General features: G+C 46.0%; 1 long non-coding RNA gene across 1 annotated transcript in view; it reads left to right on the forward strand.

Annotated features, from left to right (window-relative positions):
- The window catches only part of LOC138516113 (uncharacterized), a 229,590-nt gene that overhangs the window by 134,629 nt on the left and 70,620 nt on the right, over nt 1-24,341 (forward strand). The gene's annotated exons all lie outside the window — the stretch shown is intronic.

A 24,341-nucleotide genomic window follows, 5' to 3' on the forward strand; every position in this document is an offset into this window, starting at 1 on the left:
TGGGATGCTATGTTGCGTACCAGCACATAAGGGTTAGTGGTGTTGGTGCTTTCTCATGAATGTAGCATGCATGCTGCACCAGGGTGTTTGCAGCTTCAAGAGGACCGCAGCTGGGTGCATGGTACTACTGCATTTTATTGAATGCAGAATTTTACCAATTTTATGCTGTGACTATGAAGTCTGCATTGATCATGCACTTTATGTTTGCATCCTACATTTAGCATGCATTATTCCTTGCTTGCTGTATCACATTGCTTTGTGCTGTCTGCTTATGTGTTTCATGGCAGTTGCCTCAGTGGCCAGCCTTCCATTGTGACATCGGCCTCTGTGAATTTGTGCATCAAGCATGATGCTGCCGGGAGTGCAAGAGGTGAGTATTTGTTGTGTACTTGCTTTCTTGTGGTTTACATCAAGGCTATACTTTACAAAATGTGCAGCCAACTTACCAACCCATCTGCCGTATCTTTTGCCCCTACTCCTTAACAGTCCCTTTGCATCTCACTTATTTGCAAAAAGCCGGGATATAATGAACATCCTTGTGATATGCTCTTCCAACACAACCCTCACCTCTCTGCCCCCATACCACTCACCATCCTCCTTCCTCCTTTTCCTTCTTCACTCCTGTCTCCCCAGATGAAGTCACCACAGTCGTCAATTCCATGAAGGTCGCTTCCAAACAAGTGCAACCATGTTCATCCAGAACCATCGAGGGAACATCTCCTCTCTGGCCCCTGCTCTTGCTGATCTCTGCAACCTCTCCTTTGCTGCTGGTTCTTTTCAATCCTCCCTCAACCACTCCCCTGTGCGAACCATCCTTACAATACCATCTGAAGATCCTTCCTGCCCAGCCAACTACTGCCCCATTTCAATCACCCTCTTCCTGGGGAAACTGATAGAGAAGTTTGCCCTACGCCAAATCAACGCCCATAACGTACTTGTTGGTGGTCTACATGTACACCAGTATGGATTCCAAGCTTCCTGAGCCACGGACACTGCTCTCCTGAACACCTGTGAAAACCTGCTTGCATCCCTCAATTCATAATCCACCTCTGTCTCATCCTCCTTGATATCTCTTCTCAATTTGACACAGTAAACCATTCTATCCTCATTAAAATGATCCATGATACACTTGTTATCTCTGAGCGGGCAGTGGACTGGCTTGCTCATTCCTAACCAACCATTCATCCAAAAACATTCTGGACCCTTTCTCCTCCCCTACTCCTCCTCCACCGGTGGCGTCCCCCAGGTCTCCATTATTTAGCCCTGTGTCTTTAACATATTCTTTTCCCTGCTGCAACGCTTCATTGCCTCGTTCTCCCTCAAATACTAGTGCTATGCTGACAACACACAACTCTTCAGCAAAGTTTCTACTGACACACTTGCACCTTCATTCATCCCTGACTGCCTCTCTGCCATCCTGGCATGGGGCACTGCAAATGACCTCGGCTTGTACGCCATCAAAAACGAGAGTATCCCTATTGGATCCCCTGCAGCCTACTTCTTCCATTCACTCTGGCCTTCCTCCATGGGCTCCTCCCCTGGCCCCTCCTCCGAAGCCAGGAATCTTGGATTCATCTTCGCATCCACCCTGTCCTTCATCCCTCATATTCTGGACATTGTCAAGAAGTCCCACTTTCAGCTCTTCATTATCAAAGTAACTGTACCCTCCAACACCTTCCCCCAGAGATTCCATGTTACCCGTGCTCTGGTTATCTCCAGGCTAAACTACTGCAACAGCCTCCTCCTTAATCTTCCTTGGTCCACCCTGCAACCCCTCCAGCTTACCCAGAATAGGACAGCAGACTTATCCTTGGCCTTAGGCTCAAGGACCGCATCTCTCCTGCCCTACAAGCCTTCACTGGCTCAAGGTCTCAGCAAAGATTGAATAGTAATCCGTCTGTATCATCCACAGGGCTATCTGGGGACAGGTACCACTCTTTCTTCAACGCTTCCTGATCAAATACTCCCCTTCTAGACTCCTACATTCCTCTGGCAACAACTCCCTGCGTGTGAAGCACTTTGCTATTGAAAGGACTGTTGGTCGATCCGTTTCCTCAGTGGGCTGCCTTCTGAGTAATAGCCTGGCTCTCCCTCTGCGTCTTGAGCAGGGCCTCCTTATGTTCCCAATAAGCGTGAAGTCCTTTCTCTTCTCCTCTTCCTGCTCCTCCTCTCTTCCCTGCTTATCATACAGTAGCGTGACTGATGTGCAGGCCCTTATGTATTGCCTGGACCCTGACCTCCCACATCTATCATTCAAGCCACTGTGTATATACTGCACTTTCTCACACTCAGCCTCACCCCGGGAGGTTGCAAATACATTTATCTTGTCTTTTCTTTCTTCGGCCTGTGGGTGTGGATGGGGTGCCACCGCCATGACCACCGGGACGCCATGCCATGTTGCAACATTGCGCAGGGCACATGCTGCCTCAATGATCCTGCCGACTACTGGTGGTCCCTATAGCAACACACCACCAGAGTGGTCAAGGGAGCGGAAACGTGATTTTAGCACTCCAAATGTGTGCTCCACTATGCCTTGAGTGGCAATATGGGCAGTGTTGTATCTTACGTTGGCAGGTGTGCTGGGGTTGCGTATGGGCGTCATCATCTATGTGCTCAGAGGGTAGGCACTGTCTCCTGTAGAGGTGGGAAGTGTTGTCATTGTCATTTGTTGACAATGTCTATTGGTCTGTGTGCAACATGAAGGCATGTGCATGGCCATTCATACACGGCAATGAGCCATGTGTTGCCATGCTTCCCAAATTCCAGGGCCCGGTGTAACGGGCACATCCAGAAGATGTAACTATCATGGGTGCTGCCAGGATAGTTGGCATACACTTCAGTAATGATGCCCTTGGCATCGCACACAACCTGAACATTGATGGAGCGCCAGTGTTTCCGGTTGCGGTAGATGTGCTCTCTTGCTCGAGGTGGACGTAGAGCAACATGTGTTCAATCAATGGCACCAAGCACTTTTGGGAAGTGCGCCACACCATAAAAATCCTGGACCAGTGCCTACCTTTCTCCAGGTGTTCCGGGCATATAGATATGCCAGTGGACAGAAGGACATGCAGTTATTATTGCCAACACCTGGTGTAGGCAGCGTGACTGCGTGGCCTGTGAGATGCCACCGACTATGGCGGTGGTCTGCCGGAATGAGGCAGTGGCCAAAACATACAGTACAGTGAGCACCTTTGGCAAGGGGCTCATTGCTTGGGAGCACATGGTGGGTGAGGTCATCTTCCCACTCTCTGATCAGGTCTAGGATGATATGGGGGGACCTATACCTGGCATAGACCTGGTAATCAGGCATCCCAAAAAGGCTATTCCTTGGGTGGAAGATCTGGGCCCTAGTCATCATCCTCCTGCAGTGTCACAGGATGACTGCTGCAACAAATGGTGCATTCATTGTTTCTGTATACGTGCGTTTGTTGATCGTGCATGCTTTTTATGCATTTGTTGGTTGTGCGTTGACGTTTATGTCTGCTATCGCGTGGAATATGTGTTTCAGGATTCGCGCATGGTTTTTCACGCACCAGCGTTCCCTGTTCTATTGCATGAATACGGTTGTTTTGCACGCATATGGGCAGTGCGATTGTTTGACGGTGGAACTTCCCTAGTAACGGCCACTATTTCGCTTGTTCTTCCTCATTCCAAGTTTTCTGTCACCTTATTAAGTGGCTGCGCTGGCCTGGCGCCCTTCCATTGGGGCCTTGCGCAAGGTGTTTGTGGGGTCGCAGTGACGTGTTGGACCGGCACAGATTCCTCCCAAGTCCCGGGGAAGCGCTACGCATTGTGTTCCATGAATCAAGGAATGGGAACTTGCGCACGATTTTGTGTACAAGTCCCGTTTTTGCAGCGCAGATTGTTCCATGAATCGGGACCTTCATGTTCACTATTACTACTAAGAAACCATGAAAGAATGACACAATGAGATAAAGAGGGCAAGAAAACTGGTCAAGGTGTATCCAGGTCAGTGCAAGGGAACTAAACACATTCTTTGAGTGACGTAGACCTAGTATTAGTGTAAAAACATCTCACAAGAAAATATGACACCCTCTTCAACCTCACCCCACCAGCGATCACCCAGGGCAATGCAGCAATGGTCACAACACAGACAACAGTCTGCACCATCACCTGGAATGCCAAAGGAGAAATACATGTTTTAAGAAGACAAGGTTCTGTCTGCTGAAAAAACGTAAGAATCAGATGCCACGACAGCAACGCTCAGGATGTATTATGAGGTAACTTCCTGTGGCCAAAGCAGGACAGGAAGTGGCTTACTGAAAAGGGACATTCACTTCAGTGAAAAGGGACTGGGTGCACATCAGAGGAACAGTCTCGTGTGAGTAGACCAAATGTGTTGGGATTTTACGGAGAATAAATATAAGTAACACATAACTGGTGTCTACAACCATTATTGTAACATACGCCCCCATAGCGAGCCTTCACAGAGATATACTCACTTGCTGGGGTTAAAACTGGACTCCCAAAGTTTTTTTATTGTTGAATTATAAAAAGATAACCAACAGACTAAATCTAATCACATCTGCTAAGAGGAATCAAGTCCTTTATTCCCATCGACTTTCTCAGGACTATGACACCTGCATTGGTTTTTTTGCTTCGAGATGGAGGGAATACTCGATTGATGGCCCTGCCAAGCACCCCTCTGATTCTACACGTGTTCATACTGCAGGTGTGTTGAGTTTGGTCTTGGGGAACTATAATCAAGTTTCACCCATTCTTTCTCACTTCACTGTACTCTATTCTCTTCAGGCTTGTTTGCATTACATAGAAGATTCTTTGGGCCTAATTCCCAAAACGTATTTCAGTGCAAGTAGAAGGTTTGCCATAAATAAGAAAGCACATCTCCCATTTGTCAAGAAGCCGATGCCCAGTATTCACAAGAGTGAGCAAGTCAAAGATGCACACATGCCCGAATGACAGCAAAATCGGGGAAAACGATACCCAAAGTGGGAAAAGCAGCAGAATTTGGCACACAAGCGAAGAACGGCCATGCAAACATCCTCAACGTTTGAGGGACACCCACTTGAAACTAGAAGGTAAGAAAAATAATGGATTCACAAAATTTGAGCAACTTATTTGCCCAGAACAAAATGGACACAGCACTTGCTTCGAAGACAAACATGAGCAAGCGGCCCCAAAAGGTGAGCCAGTAAGTTGGGAGAAATATATATATGCAGCAAAGTCCAAAGGCAGCAGCATACTGACATAAGAAAGACTATGGCTGAGAAAACACCGGAGAAACTACAGCCTTCCAAGAGGCAGAAGAGGGAGGGTGACAAAGTGGATGGTGAGAGCAGAGAAGACAAAGTTTTGGGCATGCTGACCATAATGACTGCTGACATTGCTGAAATCAAAGCCAAGCTATTTTCTTCAGAAGAGAGATATGGTGAACTAACTTCCAAGGTTAGCTCTGTAGAGACTCATTTAACTGTGATGCATGATGATTCAAGAAGGATGGCTGAACAGATAAGAGAGTTACAAATGCTAACAGAAAAACTGAATTTGAAATGTTCTGAGCAAGAAAATTTCTCACGTAGAAATAATGTGCACATAGCAGGATTTCCAGAAAACATTGAACAAGGGTGCCCTGCAGAGGTTTTGGAAAATGCTTTGTTCAAGATGCTTAAATTGGATCCAAAAACCCCACTGGAAATTGAGAGGGCCCACAGGTCCTTGGGACCCAAACCCGCCATTGGACAGAGACCAAGACACTTAATTGTAACATTTTTGAGATTTCCAGTGCGAGAGGTAATTCTGAGAAGAGCTTGTGAGTTGAAGGATTTAAACTGGGGAGGTAACAAAATTATGATCTTTGGAGACCTTAGTAAGGATGTTGTGGAGAAAAGGAGAGCATTTAATGTAGCCAAGGATAAAGCTAGAAGTAAGCATCTGAAATACTATATGATGTATCCAGCAGTGTTGAGAGTGGTTTTAAATGGACAAACTCATTCTTTCACTGACTTTCGTAGTGCAGAAGCTTTTCTCACTGATCTGGAAGTTGAACCCATGGAGGACTCAAGCACACAGAGGAATGGATTGCATGGGAAAAAGAAAAGATGAGACCTTTGGAGTGTGGTTGCTACTATTGACATTTGTTTTGTTTATTTGCTTATTAACTACTTTTCATATTTCATAGTTTTCGTTTGCTTTTATTAAGCCTTTGTCAAATACCATTGAAACTTGTTTTTGTTTGTATTCATTACTCGATGCATGCGACTTTTCAACTGAAATGTTGAAGGAAAGGACCTAATCAGCGTGATACAACGTGTTGTACGTGACGTACGTGATGAGGAAGGAGTAGAGACTTGCTGGGATTTAACGTGTTGTTCTTCCTACGCTCAATGATTATGGCGTGGCATGAGCGCAGCAACTGGGATATGGTTCTTGGCTGGAGTGGACTGCACCGCTCTATATTCATGCTCCCTGTCTCATTCCTCACTGCTGATGCGTCTTCCTCCGGATTTGGTGACAATGAGGTGAGGAGTGGATGTGGGGCCCATGTGGCGCACTTGTATTAAGACTGCTTCGGTCAATTGTGCCGACTATGTATGTGGGCGTACACCCTTAGCCAACATCTTGTGGTACTAAGGTATGGTCATTTCATGCGAACCAACATAATTCTAAAACGAGTGTCCAGCTCGGCGCCCCATTACTGGTACTCAGAATGTTTAATTCCTTGTTGCATGCGCCTCATCAGCTGGAAGGGCAGTAGACTTTCCTTGGAGCTGAACACATACAGCGGAGCGCTCAGCACAGGTCGATACAATGGACCATGGCCGTGTGATTGCATCCCTCCTCGCTTTTTGATAGCCAAGCCACTTCTACTATCGCTGTACAATGTTAAAAAAGAGGAATGGATTCTGCAACTGCTCCTTCATGCATGCTGTGCCACTTCTGCCAATTACATGCCTTCTTGGTTGCTCCTCCGCTTCACCTGTGTATTTCTTTTTTTTGTTTTGCCGTATTGGGCCTTATTTGATCAGTGACTTGAATCTGTGCTCCTCTTTGGTGCACAGATGCTGATTTTTTGGTGCGGTGACGGCGTTGGGTGGATCGATGTAGTGCCCATACTTCCAGGCATTATACCTGGTGCATTACGGTTGCTTGGGGGTGTAACCGGCCTCTATGCCACATAGCCTGCTAGTTCTACAGTTATTGGACGTTACCAATGGACATGGAATTGAGCTATAGTGACTACATACTGCAGTGACTTTTAAATGAGCTTGCACTCCTTAATGACTTTAACATATTTAACGCCAAGCTGTACATGCAATTTGAAGTTGATGCTTTTGAAATTGAGGTGGTCTATAGTACTGGGTGCCTCGCAACCTGTGCTTTTCTTACATATATGTTGTACACTAACGTGTTGCGAGGATAATGATTGTGCTACTTATTGATGGGTCTCAACTGATGCAATCTTGTTATTTCTATGGTACAATATATATATGCAGTGAGCTGTCTGACGGTCGGACAATGTATGAATGGGGGTGTAGGTTTGAGTGGGAGGTTACCATTTTAATACGGGGGATCCAACCCAGTGAAAGGGGGTGGTGAAGATTCATTGATACAATTTTGGGCTATGGGCTCTAGATGTATGTCAGGTGGTTGATGCGTCTTGGTGGTTCTGTGTGCAAGTACTTGATACGTTTGGGTGCTTTCTATTTAGTTGTTGCGTGGGCACAATCTGTTGTCTCAAGTAAGAATCTGGCTATGGGATTCTGTGATTGGGATGGATGTGAGGGATGTTTAAGAGTTTTGGATTTGGATTGAATAGTTTTGGCATATACTTGAGAATATACATTTGTTATGTTGTTAGCTTAGACATTATCTAACTTAGTGTGGGGGGAAATTAATTTACTTACTCTAGTAAAGAGTAATACTATTATTTTGACCTTTTGATGCTGCATATGGAGGGTTTGTTGTGTTAGAATAGAGGTTTTGTTTGAAGAGAAGGGATTTATTAATGATGCTGATTTTGCGGGCTGGAATCCTGGAGGAGATGGGTTGGAATGCGCTATATGCAGAAGGGATGTGCACTCATGTGAAGTCTGGAGGTTGCATCCAGATACTAAAGTGGTTTTGTTCTTCAATGGTTTGTGTTTATGTGTTTGTTTTGTTTTGTCTTTGTGGTTTGTTTGTTGCTGGGGATCCTCAATTGAGTGTCATGGTGGATTGGGTTGTTGGGTTCTTAGGAATATTTATCATTATTGGGTTTAGTGCTGTCTTGTTCAATCTATGGCGGAGCACTATGCAATGCTGTTTTGGATTGTTTATTCTTTTGAGTAGGTTACTATAGGGAGATGGGTACACTGTCAGCGTTGACTTTGAATGTTAAGGGTTTGAATTGCCCACGTAAACGTAGGAAAGTTATGGCAAGACTATGGAGAGCAAGAGCGGATATTGTGTTCTTGCAGGAGACACATCTGGTGGATGAGGATAACCATCTTTTACTTAATTTGAGATTTCGTAGACAGTATTCTAATTGTTATTTGTCTAAATCGAGAGGGGTCAGCATCCTATTTAGAAAAGGTTTGCAATTCAGTGTTAATAAAGTGGTGATGGATGGAGAGGGTCGGATGATTTTTGTCGATGTCCAATGTTGTGGTAAGAAACTCATGTTGGGGTGTATATATGGAGCGTGTTCACCGAGCAAGTGTTTCTTTGAGGACATTTCACGTTTACTCTGTGAAATGCATGGAGAAACAATTATTTTAGGGGGGGACTTTATTTGCATTCGAGATTATAAAATTGACCGGACTAGTCAATGTAGGTACACTAATTTTGGTATTTGTAAGGAGTTTGATTTCTTCTTGCAGAAGTTCGATTTAGTGGATATCTGAAGGGAAGCTCATCCTTCTTCGAGGGAATATACATTTTATTCTCCAGTGCACGTTTTCTAGGATAGATTATATTTTGGTGTCTGATACATTGTTGGATAAAACGATTGCTGTGAATATTAGGGAAAGGGAGATCTCGGACCATGCTCTTATGGACTTGCAGGTGATTGTGGACTGAGAGGTTCCAACATTTATTAGGTGGCGTCTTAAAGTAGGGGTTTTAGATGATAGGGAGGTTTGTGAAAGCATCCAGACGTTAATGGAGAGATATTTTGAAGAGAATGAAGGGTCGACAGACTTCGGGTAGTGTGGGATGGTTTTAAGGCTGTATTAAGAGGGGAATTTATAAGTAAAACTGCACACTTGAAAAATAAACATTTGAGTGAATTGAAGTGTATGGAAGATAGGCTGTCGGATTTGCAACGAGTGTATGCGCAGTCAGGTATGGTTCAGAATAAAATGGAGATGTTACAAGCTCGGAAGTTGTTGGCTAGTAGAATTGACCTATTTACTGAGATATACGAAGCAGAGATTTTGGGAATGTGGGGATAAGAGTGGAAGACTGCTTGCTAGTAAGTTGAAGGGTATAACGGAGAAACCATTTGTTCAAAGTCTTGTTAATGAACATGGCGATGTGGTGGTGAAGAATGTCTATATTTGTAAGTGTCTTAAGGGATTTTATGAGAAATTGTATTCAGAGGATGTGTTCCCGTCTCAGGTGGAATTGGAGGATTTCTTTATGACTTTGGATCTTCCTAAGTTAACGTTGGAGGAAAGCAGGGAGTTAGAAATGGATATTGAGGTGGATGAGATTTTCCGGGCTATTCGGCAACTAGGAGTAGGTAAATCTATGGGAATGCATGCTATTCCTGTGGAGTTTTACAGGAAATGTGGAACTTATTTGGCTCCTAATTTATGTTGGTTGTTTAATATGTTTATACATGAAGGTGATCTATGACAGTCGATGTGTGAGGCAATGATTACCTTGATACCAAAAGAGGGGAAGGATCGAAAAAATGGTAGCAATTATCGACCCATTTCATTACTGAATGTGGATGTGAAGTTATTTGCTAAGGTTATGGCTAATAGGTTGGAAAGCTGTATAGGGAAATTGATTCATACATCCCAAGTGGGTTTTTTGCGGAACTGATTTGGGAATGATAATATTAGAACTTTGATTGGTATAATGAGTTTAAGACAGGAGGATCTGTCGGACGCGGCATTGATTTTTATGGATGCGGAGAAGGCGTTTGATAGAGTGAGTTGAAGTTTTTGCAGTTTACGATGAGGCGGATGGGATTTGGGAGTGGATTTCTAGGGATAATCAGTTGTCTTCAGAGTGGTGCCAAGGCAAGGATCTGGGTAAACAGTGTTTTGTCTGAGGCTTTTGGGTTGACTAGAGGGACAAGGCAAGGTTGCCCGTTGTCACCCTACTTGTTCAATCTTGCTTTGGAGCCATTGTTGGCATATATACGTGGGCACCGAGGTATTAGGGGCCTAAGATTTGGTCACATGGAAGTTAAAGTCCTTTCGTATGCAGATGCCATGGTGGTGGTTCTTACAAATCCTGAACGGGGTGGTGTAATTCTGAAAAGTATCTTTGATAGGGTGGGTAAATTGTCTAGACATAAATTAATTGGGACAAAACGGAAGTGTTTCCAATCGCTAGAACTTGTGTGCGTGATTATTTTCTGGATTGGCGTTGTAAATGAATTACATCTCATGTGAGGTAGTTAGGTGTTTATCTGACTAAGGATGTCAAAAAAATGGTGGAATTCAATGTAGAAAAATTGGTGGCTACCTTGAATAAGGATATTAGAAAGTGGGAACGATTACCGATGGGGATTTGGGCTAAAGTGAACGCTATTAAGATGACTCTTTTACCGAAGGTACTTTATGTTGTGCAATCTTTGCCTTTTTTCGAAAAAGATGCTGGCTGGTATTGATCGGGTTTTTCAAAACTTTCTGTGGGAGGATAAGAAGAGGCCTAAGATTCCAAAGTATATTTTGATGCTTAGTACTAAATGCGGAGGTTTTGGATACACAGATTTGGAATGTTACTATAAAGGGTTTGGGTGCTAATTGAAAGATGTAAATTGAATGGTTTTCTGTTTCATGCTATTGCCTCAATGGGACAACTGCCTGGGAGGGGTAGTAGATTACCGGCTATTACTGTGACTAAAGAGGTTTTGGTGTGGTGTTTGAGTATTTTTCAAGGGAACTTGTACTTGCACTTAGGAGCCTCTATTTGGCTTAATCCGAACTTGCAAATTGCCAATAAGCCCTTATGTTGGAAAAGTTGGGTCTCGAAAGGGATTTTGTGTGTCAGGGATGTGGTGCGTGATGGTCGTATATTATTCGAGGAGCTGCAGAGGACGTTTTGTTTGGCAGGGAGGGAACTGAGTAGGTTTATGAAGTTGAAAGCACTATTGGGTTTGGGATCGGCAATGTTGACAGGTCCTTTGGAAGAGGTATCAGCGGGTGGTCAAATTCTTATGTCATTGCCACGGATGGTATGCACTTATACTAGTGTGATGCCGGTATGTTCTAAGGATGTTGATGCTGGAAGTAAAGCTTTGTAGTGGTGGAAACAGGAGTTGGGTTATGATATTACAGAAAAAGAGTGGGAATCTATGTGGGGTGTAGGGTATAGAAGTAAGTTGGATCTCAGGTTGAGATTGATTCATTTGAAAGTGTTGAGGCATCTGTATTGGACTCCACTGCATATGTATAAGTTAGGTCTGGCTGGTAATGACTTGTGTTGGGGATGTGGGAAGGAGAAGGGAACATTTATTCATGTTATGGTATTGTTCTCGAGTGTTAGAATTTTGGATGGGAATGTTAGATAGACTAGAGGTGATCTTGTCTATATGTTTTCCAAGGATGCCTATGCAGGTGTTGCTTTTATCGGGCAAGGGACGTTGTGCGGTTGCTCGTCCTTATGAACAATGGGTTGATAAAGCACTTATGGTTGTGGTGAAACAAGTACTGATGGTTTGGACGAGGAAGAAGCCTAGAGTAGAGAATTGTATTAATGATTTGTTAGTACTATCAAACTTTGAACTGGTGATGTTTGTGAGGCAAGTTAAGGAAGATAAGTATCAAGCTCTTTGGAAGCCGTTTATGGATTTATATGGTGATTGTGTATCTGAGGATTAGTTGCTTCTATTGGGTCCGACTGCCTGATAATGTATATGTACATTACTTGAGGATTCCCCCGGTCTTGTTTTTGTTCTGTTTTGTGTAGTCTGTGAGATGTCTTTATGTTTTTGTATTGTTCTGTGTTGTCATTTTCAATATGTAAGGTTGTGATTAGATGTTTTGTTTTGAGAAAGGTTGGACATTTGTTTTGATTTGTCTGAGATGTTTCAATATTTCTACATACTTCGGATGGCTTTTATTTCCTTACCTATGTGATACTGAGTGTTATGTTTTATACTCTGTTGAACTTTTGGTGATGTATATTTTACCTATTTGAAAATCTTGAAAATAAAAAAAAATAAAAAAAGCATCAGAGCTAAAATAAACAAAAAACAAAAAAAAAGAAAGACAATAAATGGATGTCTCTGTCAGCAAAATATATTAACTCTTCTATAACAACTGCACCAAAATTTGGGGAATGCAAGGCGTCACTACCAGATGGTGGTGGCATTGGAGCCCCTGGTGCAGCAGGACAGACACTTTAATCACTAGCTCTGGAGGAGATACTTCCATAGCTAGGTGATGTTACCATCACGGATACCTCTATGTCAGAAGCCAGGTCGTTCCCAGCTGCAAAAGCCCCATTAAGATAAGAATCTGGAAGTTGTATCTTCACATGTGTTATGAGGCTGAATTCTCATGACATCGTATAGTCCTTCCCCAAAGGTCACCCTTGTGTTACTTGGGTTTTAGTGGTGTAAGAGGATTCAATTCAACACTACAGCTAAGTCAATGCCTAGTCTGGGATACTGAATGGAAACCCTTATTGATATATCTTTCAGTTCTGCTAGGTACTCACAATATATTTTTGAAATAGGCCTTGCCACGGATCTGGTCAGGTTTTGGACTGGACTCCGGTTCTGGTCTCGGCACTTCACAGTGATCTTGGTCAGCTCTCTGGTTCTGCTCACAGCGGTCTGGGTCACTCTGGATCTCTGGCCTCTGGTTCTGGATACTGCTCTGCTTTCTCTGGGTACAGCACTGCTTCTGGATCTTTCTGGCACAGGGTTTTAGGCCAGAATCAACAGCTGGGTCCGGCTGTGAATAGTCTGCAAATGATTTTTGGGCCTGCTGACAAATACTTTTGCTTGCAGTGGGCCTTCTTGATTCAAAGTTCTGTAGTCTCTGTTTAACTTGGAAGTCTAAGTGTAGGATCTCTGGATGTGAAGTCGTCGGTCAGCATGCTCCGCAGCAAATGGAGTTGAATGTCCTCTCTAGCTTCCAGTGGCTCTTTTTATGTCTTTTGAAAGTGGGTGTGTGTGCAGCATCACTAGCCAGCCCCTCTCTCAACTGCCCATTGGTCAAGCTTTCCGCACTGCTTTGATTGGGGGAAGGAAATGTGTGTCATGGTGATGCTGTTTTATGGTCTGCAGAAAGGATACTCCCCTGTCAAATTGCACACAAATCTATATTTGACCTAAAGACATATTTCATAGATACACAGTGGTTTGAAATTACATGCACCCATCACGTATCTACATGAGGTATACTCTGTTCAAACTCTGATGTTTCTAAGAGCTCGCATTCAGAACTGGCAACATTTTGCGTTTTTTAACTGGTTTTGCAATATTGGTTTTTCATTAAAAATTATACACATATACACGGCCTGTCCATACATACTCCAGTAAATTCCCATGTCTCTAGCTTAAACACAGAGTCTGCGGTGTCAATAAATAGCGGGGTTTTGCCCCAGAACATCACACAAATTCCCAACGCGTCTTAAAACGTGCACAGAAAAATCACAAGAATTATGGTATCATTTAGCTAATTTTGACAAGTCCGCACCATGAGTTATACATCTTTCTTAAAATCATATTCTGGCCAACAGGGGTGTGTCTTCCCAGGTCACATGGTGTAGAAACCAGTTTATCCAGTTTCTGCCAAGCTCAGAGACCCTGCCCCTCCCAGCTTCTGCCAAGAGGAAGCTATTTTACGGCCCCCCCAATAAACCATCTGCCTGGGCCCTGGAAGGCCCATTGTTCAAGAGGAAGCCATTTATGACCCGCCCCCAATAAACCCTCTGCCTGGGTCCTTTGTTTAGTCTCTAGCAGTCCCTTGGTAATTCAATCAGAGAGTGTGTGACCTCCTTTTGGCAGGAGCAACAGAATGCAGCCAGGCCTGGGAATGCATTTGTTGGGCAAGCCCCCACTCCTGTCGGGGGTAGCTGTCTGGCAGAATTCCAGTTTCCTTAAGCCAGGTTTCAGGTAATGTCACTTTTTGTTCCCCAGTTTAAGTCAAGACAATTTTTACATATGCAGCTAGAATGCTGATTCTAAGTTCAAAACTATGACATTTCAACAGTGACAAACTATGTGACACTCAAAAGTAGGTCACTCAGTTAATTTAAACATTTTTGATTTTTGGTAGTTTTAAATCCAGTTTCAGTTAGGCTGCTGCAGACCTGCAGACCTCAGCCAGTCTTGTTATGAACATTGTTTTGGGGCTCTTCACCTTTCCAGATTTAGTATGCACACATACTTCATTCTGCCAGATGTCCGCTGGTGTTCAGTGAGATTTTTGGATGTGTTGCAATGTTTGAAAATAGGCACTTTGAGCTGGCATTCAGAGAAACCAAAGGTAATTTTAAAGTGCAGTTTTTCCTTTGGCACACATTTCACTCATGGCAACCCGGCCATTCCTGCTCGCACTGGTGGGTGGCAAGTTAGGCAACCATATTAGTGTGCACAAACTGTGTGGTTCTCCTGAATTTTGGCGCACATGTGGGCTTTTTGGCCATCTTGGATTTTCTAAGCCCACAGCACCAAATGTTGCAGCATGATAGCTCAAACGTGGGTCAGGACACCCAATAAGGCCCCCCCACGCGACTGCACTTTGAATTTGAGTCGATGGGGAGTCGGGTGCACAGAAGGTGATGACCCACGCACTGGTATGTCCGCATAATCTTCTTCCAATTCTGCAAATGGCACAGTTCAGCATCTTTTCCTCCATCCGGTACTGATCGATCGGTTCTCCTCGCCGGTCCTGATGGGAATATTGGGCGGTACCCCGGGCCCCTTGGGTCTCTGCTCCCGGTCTCCGGATCGTCCTCCTTGGCCAGTCTCCAGGTTTTCTTTCTCCTAGGACGACAAAGGAAAAGCGGCAATACCTATTCATGGACATTTCTCCCCCACCATTGATATAGTGCGGTGAACACATAAACTTGAGAAACACAGAATTTGATAGGCTATATGTAGGATATTTTAGGGTTGGAATTGAATTACTCTGGAGCGGTACCCTCTGGGATTGCAGAGGACTCCTCCAGTTGCTGCAAAGTGTGCCTGGGATGGCAACACTTCAACTGGTTTATGTGGACCCACTTGTCTTCCCCCTCTGCCAAACCGCCTTTGGGGATGTGGATCTTGTAGGCCACAGGGGTGATCTTGTCTATAATCTCAAAGGGTCCCTTCCATGTAGGCAAAAATTTTCGCTGTTTTGCCTGGTTTCTTTGCAAGTTGTATAAATAGACCCGGTCCCCCACCTGATATTCCTTCCTGGAAGTTTTCAGGTCATAGTGGGTCTTCATACTCTCGGCTGATCTTTCTAGATTCCGCTGAGCATAGGCAAAAGCATGCTGAAGGTGTTTCCTTAAATTCTCCACATACTCATGAGTTGTGGAGGCATTTATCAACGTTTGCTCTTGGGTTCTGTAGAGCAAATGCTGAGGAAGCACCATCTTGCGTCCAGTCATCAACTCAAATGGTGACATTTTGGTTGCAGATGAAGGGGTAGATCTGATGGCCATTAGGACCAGAGGTAATCGGATATCCCAACTTGGCCCAGAATCTGCCACAAACTTTTTTAAGATGCTCACAATTGTCCGGTTGTAGCGTTCTACTGCTCCAGAAGAAGCTGGCCTGTAAGCAATGTGCAGCTTTCTCTTGACCCCCAGTATCTCCCACATCTTTGTCATCACTTCACTGGTGAAGTGGCTACCTCTGTCCGACTCAATCCTTTGAGGTAGACCAAAACGAGAAAATATGTGGTTAATCATCAAGGCAGCTGCCGTTTCTGCCTTGCAGTTTGGGGCTGGGAGACATTCCACCCACTTGGTAAACAAGCATGTCACAGCCAACATGTACTTATTCCCTCTAGCGGAGCGAATCACGGGGCCTACAAAGTCGATTTGTAAATCTGACCACGGGAGTGTCATTCCCCTCTTTTGGAGAGGCGCCCGGTGTGTGAGGGATGATGGCTGAAATTGTGCACACACAAGACACCCCTTCAAGTATTGGTCGAGGTCCTGCCCCATGTGTGGCCAGTATGCAACCTCTCTTAAGATTTCCAATGTTGTGTGAAACCCCCTAAGACGGGCGGTGGCCGCATCTTGGGCGTGACTTAGCATCAGGCTTCGGAATGAGGTAGGAACCACCCACTGATTGTGGCAAGCTTTGGATTTCCTTACCAACAAACCGTCTTGGATACGGAACATTTTTGGACATTTCATCAACACTCTTAGGTCCTCTTTTCCAATGTAATCGGTATCCGTCAGGGGAAAGTTCTCAGGGTCCTCAAGGTGTTGGTAAAACTTACCAATGATTGGATCCCTCTTCTGAGCTGTAATCAAATCAGCATCAGGGGTCTCCTTGCTCCATTGGGCAGTTGAAAGATCATTGTGAGCATTTGTCTGGGACCTAGTGATAGCAGTGACCTGGATTTCCCCCAACAGGGATTCAATCTCAATTAGATCCCCTTGGATGGCCCCGGTTTTGGCCAGCTGATCAGCTAAGTCATTTCCAGTTTTGTCTGGTCCCTCTACTTTGGAATGACCCTTGATCTTCTTCCAATAGATGGTCATCCCCTTCGAGGTGACCAGATCATCAATGTTTTGGATCAACTTCCCATGTTTCAAGGGTTTGTTGTTAGCACATAACATGCCTCTGGTTTTCCAATTAACCAGGTGCTCCACAAACCCGTTCCGTACATAATCAGAATCTGTGATTATGACCAGTTTGTGGAGTTGATGTTGGACATGGACAGCAGTGAGGATGGCTTGATGCACAGCCATCAATTCTGCCACCTGACTACTTCGGGGACCAATTTTGTATCCAGCGGAGGGTTCTGGGAACTCCTTCACCCATGCATTCCCTACGCCAGCCACCAGTTCTTTCTCCCCGTCGTTGTCAACATGGTAAGAGCATCCATCCACATAGACAGTGGGCATTCCCTCACACTTGTTTTCTTCAAAGACTTTGTGTGGGGAATTAAGGTATGCCTCCGTGTTGTCCTTGATTTTTAGACTTTCGTCCTCGAGACAGTTTTCTCTGGCACAATCATGCAAGTCAGCCAGACCTTGCGCGAGGGGACTCTTCTTGTTTTGGCCATATCTGACCTCCACAGGAAAGCCTTGCATTGACAGAATCCAGGAAGTAATTCGGGAATTACTCACATTTCCGGCCCGGATTCTGTCACTTTGGAGATATTGCAGAGGCCTGTGTGGAGTCTCCACTATGATGTGTTCCCCCTGGATAAACGGGCGGTAATTCTTCAATGCCCACACCATTGCCAGGAGTGCCTTCTCACAATTGTTGAATTTTTCCTCCACAGAGGATAAAGTTTTGCTCGCATAGGAGATTACTTTATTGACCTTGTCATGCTTTTGGTATAATACTGCCGTCAAGCACGTATTAGCGAACCCCGTCTCCAGGAAGAACTCCTTGTTTCTGACAGGGTAAGCTAGGCAAGGCGCTTGTGAGAGGCTTCTTTTGAGTTGTTTTACCGCCTTGCCTTGTTCTGGACCCCATTCCCACTTGACCCCCCCCCTTCAGGAGATGAATCAGGGGTCTGGTGATCTCTGCGTAGCCCTCAATGAACTTTCTGCTGTAATTAGTCAGTCCAAGGAGGCTCCTTAGTTCCCGCAGAGTTGTGGGGTCTTTCAGTTTTTGGAGTGCTTCCACCTTCTTTTCCTGGGGACAGAGACCCTGAGGAGTAATCTCATGCCCCAAGAAATTAACACGGGTTCTACACCACTGTGCTTTCTGAAAGGAAAGTTTTGCTCCGGCGGCCCTCAACTGGGTCAGAACATAATGGATCTCCGCTATGTGTTCCTCCACAGATGAACTTTTGATGAGGACATCATCTACATAAGCCAGGTTACCCCTCGCACCCAGGTCGGGCATGGCCTTGTGTAGGAAAATGTTGAATTCATTGCCGGAGTTGAGGTATCCGAAGGGAGTCCGGGTCCATGTGTACTGCTGGCCCCCAAAGGTAAAAGCCAGTTTGTATTGGTCCTCCCTACTGACAGGCACGGTCCAGTATCCATTGGTCAGGTCTATTGCAATGAATACCTGTGACTCCTGGATCTGGGCCAGCCCTTGGTCAATGTAGGGCAGAGGCCATCGGGAAGTATGGACCCCTTTGTTGAGCTCCCTGAGGTCGGCGCAGTCTCCACTGGCCGTTTGGCTTCAATATTCCCAGCACCGGATTATTGAAAGTGCTGTGGACTGGACGGATTATTCCACGGGACTCAAGGTTCTTAATTATTTCAGTAAGGGACTCCATGGATGCAAGAGGCAAGCGATATTGCTTCACAAACACTGGAGTCATTCCAGGGTCCGTGGGAATTGTTGTGGTGTGGATGTCGGTGCGACCACAGTCATATGAGTCTACCGCAAAGAGATCTTGGAAATCCAAGAAAACTTGTTTCAACTTTTGCTTCTGTTCCAGAGTCACACAGGCATCAGCTAGGTTGACCCTCTCTTCCACCATCTGCCTGAAGCCTGGAAAGACTTCTGGTTTGGCTATCTCCGCGGCCTCCTCCAGCTGGGTGGAGAAGTCCCTGGTCAGAGTGGTGATTTGGACTGGAGGCTTCAGGTGGGAAAGGCAGCCCTCATGGACCTGGTAAATCACCTCATCCCTCCTGAAGTCACAAGTCACATCTTCCCTACCATAGGGGCAGGAAGTGTACACCAGGAAGTTCCCCGCATGCCGGGTAAAAATCCTGTCTGGTGTTGTATTGTTATCACTGTCACTGTCAAAACAGTCCTTGGGGATTGGTCCTAACAGTTAATTTCCTAAATCGATGGAAAAATGTCGGTCATCAACCGCCATTCCAATAATGGTGCCTGCGGCTAGAGTAATACTCTTTAAGACACTGTTATCCACCTCTGTTAGAATGGTGTCATGTTCTATGTTGACTAATGGAGTTGGGTTTACCCCCAACCCTTGCTGTTGGAGAGAAGCAATTAGATGTATGTAAGCATCAGGGTTTTTCAAATGTTGTCCTCTTTTAACTTTCACTTCCAGGGAGAATTTTCGGGTCCTTTCTGGGATGGTGACTTCCCCTTTGATCTGAATTTCAACTGCATAAGGTAGCAATTGAGCTGGCCTAAATGCTTTTTCTGGATCATCAAAGCCCATGGGATTATCCGCTAATCGGGACCAAGCTTTGAAGTTTATTAGGTCCAAACTAATGGCAAAGCGATTGAGAATGTCACTGCCTAAGTAAAAAGCGGCAGTGATGTCTCGCACGACCCAACAATTGCGGACTATGCTCTTGTTGCCAATGGAGATTTTGAAAATACACCTGCTTGGCAGGAGATGTTTGGAATTGGGTGCTTCCAGGTCCATTTCCCATTTGTCTATCAGTTTGAATTTGGGAATGGCTGGATCTTTTGGGAGTTGGCGGAATATGGCTTCGCTGATGAAGCTCTTACCGTTGTTCACACACACTCGAGCGAGAACAGAGTCCTTCCCATCATTTAACTGAACAGGGATGAACAACCGCTCTCCAATTTGCTGAATATCAGCCAGGCTCTGAGCTGATTTCACATCTTTCTGGACTATAGGAGTGGGAGTTTCTGATTGTGGATTAGTAAAGAATTTCAGGGTGTTTCCTTCCAGTGTGGAATACCACCTTAAACTGGAAGGAAGGTTGATTTTCAGAAATAGAGAGGACCCCCCCATCACCAGTCTGTTGTCCTACTGCTATTACTGTCACGTCTGGAATTTGGTTGTTCTGGAAGTGAAATTCTACTTGGTCAGATTTTTGTTCAACCATGTGGCAGGTGCCGTTCAAACTAACATGGTTGACACTCTGTTTTAATTTTATTGGTCGGCTAGTCTGGGTCCAGAGGACCTTGTTTACACAATCTATTAGGGGTGACAACCTTCTCAGGAGGTCATTCCCTAGTAAACAAGGGGTGCTCTCTGGAGTCACTACTATGACCGGGTGTTTCACCTTGTGTCGCCCAATTTTAATGTCCAATCTGCAGTCCCCTCAACGGGAATTTCCTTCCCGTCAAAGTTCTGCAGTTGTCCAGGAAGAGAGGTGAGAGGAATACGGTAATTCTCCCCCCTTCCTGCATTTAGTTCCTCAAAGGCCCTTTTGGACAGAAGGGTGGCTTGGGATCCAGTGTCCATCAGTGCCAAAATTGTACCCTGCCCCTGTACTTGTACCGGGGCATAGTATCTTCCCTCCTTCTCCTCAAGGGGGCACAGATAATGCACATTTTTGGACAACTGGTGGGCTAACTTTCTGGTTTTGGACATTGCTAGAGAAGAGATTTGGGCAGAATTCTGTGGAGAGCCTTGGGAATCTGAAAGAAAAAGTTGGCAACTGGAGATCAGAGCCATTGTGGGTTCCCCTGGTTCCGGTTCTGTGCCGCCCCCCCTTCTTAGAGGCAGTCACCAGGATGGGTTTGAACCAGGGGATTTCGGTATTGTGGGTTCTGGGATGAGATGATGGGCGGCCGTAGCTCAGTCTCCATAACTCCCCAGTCTGAATTGACATCCCTTGGGACCCATTTTTCCTTGGGAGGAGTTCCCCCATCTCTGAAGGAGAAGATCCTTTTCCCAGGATCTTCTGAGGATCCCTCTCCCTCAAATTGGAAGACCTGTGCCTCCTCCACAAAGTGGGTCTGTTTGGGTCCTTTGTTTCTCCTACCCCCACTCTGCTCCTTGGGAGGCAGGCTTTCAGGGGCAGGAGATTTTGCTTCCGGTTCCTGGTTTTCCAGGGGCTGTTTACAAGTTGGGAGGGAAGCCTCCTCCAAGGCTTTACACCCCCCTTCCCCTTGTGCCTCCTCCCTGGGAACCGGTGTGTTATCGGGGTGCTGCCCCCGTCATTGTTCTGGAGCACCAGGTCCAGAATTTGGGGCATTCTGCGGTGGCATGCTCATCTGAGGGTTCTGTTGAGCCCTCAGTATGTGACCCAGATCCCGTGCCATATTTTGGACCTGGCGGTCTAACTGGGAAACCCGCTCAGGCTGATACGGGGTTCTATTTTCTCCCCTGGGCTGATCCCGGGAAGGGTGGCTATCCCTTCTCTGCTATTACCCCTGGTTGGGAAGATTTTGGTACCCTCCACCCTTGGCCTCCCCTCTCCCGGTTTAGGTTGTCTGGGCTCAGGGAATTGGGGAAAGAAGGGTGGAGGATTTTGGGGCTGGAAATTGGGTGGATACCTGGGGAAAAAGTTCTGCCCAGGATTTGGAGAATTTCTGCCCTCCTGGGGGAAGTTAGGAGGGAAGTTCCCCGGGTCAGGTGCTTGGCTTGATCCCCCCCTTGGGCTGGAGGAGTCCACACATAACCCAGGATTGGTCGGTTTCCCTTGTAGCGGGGACCTACATAGTCAGGGGAGTGGGGGACCCCATTTGTGGGACTACCTCCTCGACTCCCTGTCTGTGACTGGCCCGAGGGCCTTCTGGGCTGTGAATTATTTGGTGCAGGCAGGTTTTTAGGCCCCCCCATCTCCAAATCTAAAACGGGGGCGACCTTTACCTCTGCCACCTTGGCAGCAGCAGGGGTGCTGTTGGTTTTGGGGTTTTTCGGCGCGTTATTTTTATTTTCGATAGGCTTCTGCACCTCATAGATCCGGGTAGCCTGTTCAATGACCCAGTCTAAAGATCTTTTCTCATGAAAATCTCTCACGAGCTGGGTCATTATGTATTTGGGCAAGGCATGGAAAAATGTATTGACAAATTCTCTGCTGTCTGTGCGCACCCTTCTGGTGGTCTGCGCAAAGGCACGTTTCAGTTCTTGCACAAACTCTTGTGGGGCCTGATCCTCCCCACACTGCAAATTGTAGGCTGCCTTGCGAACCTCTTGGGGATTTCTGTGAACAGAAAAATGTTTTAATATGGCCGCCCTATAGGTGGACCACCTTGAATGATTTTGGTCCTCCAGCCCCGCAAAGAAACTGGAGTACTCTGGGGAGAATGTCCACTTTACATATTGGATACAGCTTTGGCTGTCCTTCAAATGAAAAGTCTCCATCATTTGCTCATAGAGCTCCAAGTGTTCCCAAACAGAGTACTTGGCGTTCTTATCATAAGGCGTGATGACACTCCTGATTGCCTTAATCTGTTTCAATGGGTCCTTAAGCAAGGCCCTTTTTGCCTTATTGGCCTTTTTGGTTCGGGTAACCCTGGTCCATTCATCCTCTGACTCAGAGGCACTGCTCCCAGAGGTTCCTGTCTGATCTTCCAGGTTTTCCTGGATTCTGCGAGCCTGGGAGTGGCTGGCAGAATGTGGGGACCTGGTCTCCTGTGTCCTGTACCGTTCAGAGGAGTCTTCAGATTCCTCTTTGCTGCCAGGATTTGATGGGTACCGCCCCCCCCACTGACCTATCTGGGCAGAGGTTTTCAGGATGCCCTTAATGGGCCTACTCTCCTGGGGTTCCCCACTAAATTGCACTGTGCTTGGGTGCCCATACCCAGATGCCCGCCCCTCCATACCTGGGTGGTACTGGCCTATGAGCCCCATGCTTTCGGCTGGATAGTAATCTGCCATCCCTGTGGCCCGGGGCTCATGTGCGCCAGGGGACATGAGGGTGGCAGAGTCCCGGGACTGAGAGAGATAAAGGCCTCTGGTACTAGGGCTCCTGAGGTTATGCTCAGGAGTTTCCCTTTCCCAGCGAACCTGGTCTCTATCCGCCCCTGCTCCCTGTTGCAATGCAAGAGCCTGCGCCTTCAGTTCCTCAGTTAAGGCCTTACTAGACTCTATCAGTCTCTCCTGCATCGCACCTGTTGTTGGAGCCTATCGTTGTGCTGGCAGAGAGCCTCATTCCCTCTCTGCATTTCCTGATTGGTCCTGGAGCACTGGGCCAGTCTTTGCTGCAAGAGGGTTACCTCCTGAGCTGTGTCCCTATTGGCCTGCTCCTGTCTTGCCAGAGCCTCCTCCACCCTCTTGGTGTGCTCTAGCAAGTCCTGGTGTTCTTTTTGGAGGTCACCCAGTCCCTGGTGGGCCAGGTGATTTTCTTCCATTTTTCTTCTTAAGTGGCAGACTTCCTGGCCTAAGGTGTCCCTTTCCTGACCAAGAGCTTGAATTTGTGACGCCAGGTCGTCATTTTGCCTTTGGAAGGGACCAACTTTCTGGCGCTCCTGATCAAACTCTGCCTGGGTATCCAGGTCTTTCAGGATCAGTTTATTGCTCTCCTCTTTCTCTCTGTCTAGTTGGATTTGCAGGGTGGCTACCTGCTCTGTGCATGCCCTGTTCAAATTGATCTGTTGCTCCAGCTTTTTCTGGCTCTGCAGTAGGGAGTCCAAACTGTCTTGGCGTTCCTTCTGCAAAGCCAGAATTCTGGTATCCTGGTCTGTCTTTTCCTGTTGCAGTATATCCATGTCCTCTTTTATTTTAATGATATACTGCCTACTATCATTTTCTGACTCCTGGCTCCTCTGCAGCCTCTGCTCAGAAGAGACCAGGTCAGATTGGACCTTCTCTAACGCCATCTGTCGCCTATTTGTCAGATCTTGGCTTTCAGTACATTTATCCTGCATGTATCCCATATATAGGTACAGGTATGCCGCTATCCTGGCAATCTTATTGTGTTCATCTTTGGCTTTAGGAGCCATATATAGTTCACTCAGGGCCACATGTAATGGACCCTGATCTCTCCATGTGTCTGACCCTGTTTCAGTGACCTGTTACGCGATGGCCTGCAACCAGACCATTTGGTCCTGGTGAGTCCACTCACCTCTCACAAATAGCTTATGTAAGAGGTGCTCCCTCGCTATTTTCATGTCTACCAAGGTCGTCATTCTAGAGATTGATCTCTGTCCTGACTTACAGAAATTAGTATTTTATTTGTGCAAAACAGACCTTTTCCTTAGAGTGTCCTTTTGAAGAGTGCTTTACAGCGTAAAACAGCGTGGTGATCCGACCGGATGTATGTATCCCGTCAGTTAGCACGCTGTATTAAGCTGCACAAGTGATGGATCTAACCCAAACGTTTGGCTCAAGCCCCCAATTTGTAAGAGGATTCAATTCAACACTACAGCTAAGTCAATGCCTAGTCTGGGATACTGAATGGAAACCCTTATTGATATATCTTTATGTCCAGTTAAT

This window comes from Ambystoma mexicanum, chromosome 6q (assembly GCF_040938575.1).
Source record: "Ambystoma mexicanum isolate Mex_15411 chromosome 6q, UKY_AmexF1_1, whole genome shotgun sequence".
NCBI classification, from domain to species: Eukaryota; Metazoa; Chordata; class Amphibia; order Caudata; family Ambystomatidae; genus Ambystoma; species Ambystoma mexicanum.